This window comes from Anastrepha ludens, chromosome 2 (genome assembly GCF_028408465.1).
Source record: "Anastrepha ludens isolate Willacy chromosome 2, idAnaLude1.1, whole genome shotgun sequence".
Classification (NCBI taxonomy): Eukaryota; Metazoa; Arthropoda; class Insecta; order Diptera; family Tephritidae; genus Anastrepha; species Anastrepha ludens.
The window spans coordinates 15129089-15134105 of record NC_071498.1 but is presented as its reverse complement, the minus strand read 5'-3'; the positions used below and the strand labels follow the sequence as shown (position 1 = coordinate 15134105).

At 35.5% G+C, this 5017-nt stretch overlaps 1 pseudogene; it reads right to left on the bottom strand.

Annotated features, from left to right (window-relative positions):
* Positions 1–3555: 3555 nt before the first annotated feature.
* LOC128856509 (40S ribosomal protein S23-like) lies at positions 3556–4070 on the bottom strand (annotated as a pseudogene).
* Between the last annotated feature and the right edge of the window lie 947 nt (positions 4071–5017).

Here is a 5017-nt window from a genome sequence, read left to right as displayed (position 1 = left end):
TGTTCTTACTGACTACTTATTGCCAAAGTACAAAAGTACTTTTAACAAAAAAATTAAGTTAAATAATATTATAAAAACATCGTTAGCAAAAATTTGATAACAACAAATGATTTAATGAGCAGAAAAACATAGCTTAAATAAAGTAAAATGAAATTCAATAGTATGTGTGATCTCATTGAGTTCACTCATGAAGAAAGAGAGAGCGAGCAATAGGAGCATTGTAGGCATAATTTGTTCTCCACCTATTCAAATTAAACAGATATTTATTACGTAAAGACCTGGTAGCTGCCGAAAAACAACCATTTCTAGAAGGAAGTAAAACCCTATCTGCCCCCTGATAATAGACCTCTTCTTTTCGGCAAGAGTTAGCAAGTGGCGAATAGATGAAGCAACTGGTACGAATGAACATACATATGTCGGCAACGCGATGAGAGAGCTGCCTTCAATTACATGTAAGACGGTGCGACCTAATGAGTTATATCCATACTCGCTAGTGACGAATCTTACTCGATAACTTTGTTGTTACTTCCGCGTGCAAATTTTTCGTCAAGTTAATCAAGCATAGCGATAGCGAGACGGAAAATGGCGAATGGAAGAGGTCTAATATGAAAAAAATAGACAGCGACAAAATCGATCTTCTCTCTTCTCGAACTTTCTAGCTGTTTCGAAATTAGTTAGCACTAACTTAAGAACAAAAGGGCCTGCAAAGTGCCAGCTATTCTTTCTTATAAAACCAAGTATTGAGTACGCTTTAGATAGAATAAAATCTATGCAATTAAGAAATGTAAGGATGGTTAAAACTGTGCTTTTCTCTCTTTCTAAGCTCAGCTAATGCACTTTTATAGTTCCCGACTGAGCTGGGTCTTTCGTTTTTCGCAGCAAAATAATAGAAAAAATCGTGATTTCAAATTACAAACTTTTATATCCTCGTAAGAGTCGAGTTCATTTGATGGACGCTTAATTTTAAAAGGCCAATCAACGGAAATCCGGAAGACTGTGGACGAAGTTTTTGGAGCAGTGCAATGCAGGTTGTGACGAAACTGTTAGCTTTAAAGCATTTTAGCTAACTGCTACAATGCCAATGCGTGATATTTACATATATATAGTAAAAAATCAAACTTCTGTATTTTTAATGTTCGATACAATGAAATAAGCTGAAAAAAGCCGGCCGATAACCGCTTTAACCCCTCAGTACCCGGTTATCTTCACATGTGACAGTAGTTAAAAATATATTTCTTTAGGCCAAACTGATTCTGGAGTACCATAGGCTTGGATATACCTTCTATGTGCCTTTTTCTTAGAGCTATGTTCAATAGTGAAATAACCTCTAATCTCATATGTTAAGTTTCAATGAAGAAAGTGGTGCCCAAGACTATTTTCATGTGATTCGTCGTAACCCACTTTTTTGGCTTTTTATTATTGTCTAAAAACAGGTCTAGATGTGAGTAAATTTTTTTTTCAGAATAAAAGATTATTAAAGCTCTTACAAACAGCTTACTTAAAGGGGCAGATACCTGTAAAATTTGGAAATAAATTTTTTTTTTCATAAAATGTTAATATAATCTTTAAGAATATGTCAAAAAATCTTTAGAACGTAAATTTAAGTATTTCTTATATTATAGATCGTCAACCGTGACGACTCTATTCTTTGCGTTCGAGCGCTGGGAGAGGTATAGTTATGTTGTATTTAAACTTTAGACGCGTTTTTTTGAAAACTATATTTTTCGAATTGGCGTACACGCTAACTCGAAAAGTTATTGACCGATCTCCCTGAAATTTTACACACATCTCTTTCATGATATTACTTTCTATGTGTTTCAAGTTTTGGAAAATTTTTCAAAAAAATTATTTTTTCGAAGCAAAAATAGTAGGAAAATTCGCCCCAAAATTAATTTTTTTTTAAGTATTTTATTCGGCGAATTTTTTTCCATTCTTTTTAATTCATATAGAAATTTTGACATTAATAAACAAAAAAAATTTGGTTTTTTGTATTCAGGTCACTAACGCCGCTGCTGCAATGCCTGTCGATTGAGAAGCCCCGCTGCGACCTTCCTGGAAAAATTGAGTGTACATCCGCTATTTTAAATGATTGAAATAAAAAAAAAATTATATTATTTTAATGTATAAATAAACTGTATGCCAATTTTGAAAAAAATATATTATCAGTTTAAATAATTTTAATGAAAATCAGCGAAAATATGGCCGCTTAAATTTCACCAACACCCTGTGTTACTGACTCAACACTGCATATATCTAAGAGAAACGATACTGATAAAATTTTGCTTCCGCATAATTGCTGTGGTGCTCCAATACTTGTTTACAAATTCATATGTATGCGTGTATTAGGTACGAGCTCTCCCATAGGTGTTTGTTGTCATTCTAAAGTTTCCCCTTTTTTGTTGTCGCTTTATGTTTTTGTTTGACATTTATTTCGTTGATAAGCCGAGTTTATTTTTTGTTTCTTTTGTTATTGTATTTTGTATTCAACTTTGCCAAGCATGGGCTTACGGAGGGATTTATTCATTTCGTACGCCTAAAAGCGTGCTATGAACATATTTTTACACTTGATTTCCTGCATATTGGGGTTAACGTCACAGTATCGATGTTATTGAATTTCGAATTCAATTTGTAGCTGCTGTTTGGTGTGACGACGACTTCACTTCATGCAGCTGTTGTTGTGATATGAAAGAGTGACGTCGTTTGCACTGCAAATATGAACATCACATAAAGGCGGCGGCATACAAGTATACAAATCTGCCTATGTGCTTTTGTGTGTGTGTCGGTGTGTGTTTGCATGAGTGGCAGCATGTACATAGGCACTGCCATCAGCGCGGTGAATTTGACGGTTTTGCAAAAAAGTTACCAAAAGCAATGTAACCAACGAGAGCATAACTGTAGTTGGAATAAATTTAATTTTCCAAGCATTTGAACTTGAAATGTTTGTGTGTGTGTGTGTGTGTGTGCGTATCGCAATGTTGCATGCTTTTGCCACTACCTCTGTGGATATGTCGTCAACGAACGACGACGATGATTTTTTGCTGATCTGCAAAACATTTGCAAGCAGTTACAGCCGTATAGAGCGAGTTTTGCCCCCTCACACCCCTCAACGTGTACCGCGTCTTGCGTATTATTGCATTGAATATTTCATGTTCGCATAATGTGAAACTGCCAGCCTTATATTGAATTTTAAAGTGGGCTTATGATATGAATGCCATCTCAATTCTACGAATTTATTGGGTAAATACCGACGAAGAATATCTACATTTCGGCTGAGAATATCTGCCATGCATCAGCGTTCGTAATCAGTGTACGAATAATGCAGTGTAGTTTGTGAAACTTTAGCATCAGTGGCTGAAAAAATGTATATGTGAGTTTCATGTATTTATCTTAATTTCCAATATTATAGAAAGAAATAATTTCTTGTTCATAAATGGTCTATGTATATAATGTTTTGGCGTTTCATGCCTGCTTCGGGATTACCTTCAAAGCGAAAGTTATATTTTTTTGCTACAAAATTTGGCTTATTTTAGATTTGCTATAGCTGTTGTTACCCTATTATAGAAACTATAAGCGAATATATTACATTCTTTAAAGTGAACATTTACGACCTTGGGCGTTCTTTCTTCTCCTTGTACAAGGCAAGCAATGAAACGTTCGCAACCTTAACTACCTTGAAACGTACACCGGGAATATCACCCACGGCGTGACCTTTACGACCGAAACCAGCGACCAAGACTTCATCGTTTTCTTCAATGTAGTTCAAGCTTCCGTCACGTGGGACGAATGCGGTGATTTTCTTGCCATTTTTGATGAGTTGCACTCTTACACACTAACGGATAGCAGAATTAGGCTGCTTAGCCTCAACGTCAACTTTCTCAAGAACGATGCCTTTAGCATGAGACGCTCCTCCAAAAGGATTGGCCTTCCATCTGGTTCCCAAATGGGCTTTTTTGTAGTCTTTGTCAGCCCAACGCTGATCACGACGATGGTTCACATGCTTTCTCGCTGTGCGGAGACCTCTTGGCTTGCCCATAGTTTCCAAACTTTCTCAAGCAATGGCGGAAATAAAAAAATAAAAAATATTACATAATCAGCCACAGTCAAAAAAACTATATGGGAAGCTTAGCCCTAACTTTTCAAGTTAGTTAGTTCTACATAAACACTAATTTTTGGCTCTAATTATGAAAGTGGTGCAAGTCATATATTTCTTACTTTGATATATTTAATGAATTGCATTTGAATAAATTAAAAAAATATTTTTACATACAAAAGGGCGCATTATTTTTAAATTTTTTAGCCTTGATTAACAAAAATTTATTATGAATAGGAATAATTCGAGAGCACAGACATCTTTATTCTCGCTCCGCACAGAAATTTCAATTTTCGTTTTTTTTTCTCGCAATAAACTCTAATTTGCTTGAGTATTAAACCAAGCTTATCAAAATCTTCTTGAGCGATGTCCTGTCAGAAAAAGTGCTTATTTATATATATAAAATAAAATGAACAAAAATAAATAATCGGGTAAACAAATCTTGCTTTTCGTTTTTCAGTCTTCAGTTGATGCTGCATTGTTCTACCGCTGCTACGATCCATATCGCCCTTGCTGCCGTTAAGCGCATTGTCGATTTTTCTCTCTCTCTCTCTCTTTTGTTTTAAGTGGTTTACAAGAAAACTGACCACTCACACCAAATTAAATCGCCTCATAGCCACTTCTTTGGGTTTGAATCCAACAACACAGCAAAATTTGAGCAGAGGTGAGAGCTCACCTAGTGCTGCGTGGGCCGCACAACTCGAAGCATAAATCGTGAGTGCAGTGAAGAACTCAACGAGGGAATCAGGTGAGCGCATACTGCTACTTATAGGAGAGCTTACGACTGAGCTTACAAGCCTAAAGCAGAGCGTGAAATCTCTTGAAGAAGAGTAGAGATAATGAAACGCGGCTGAACAGTTATTAATTATTTAAAAAAAGTAATAAATTTTTATCATTTTCAGTTTTTCAAGAATATTTTAATAATCT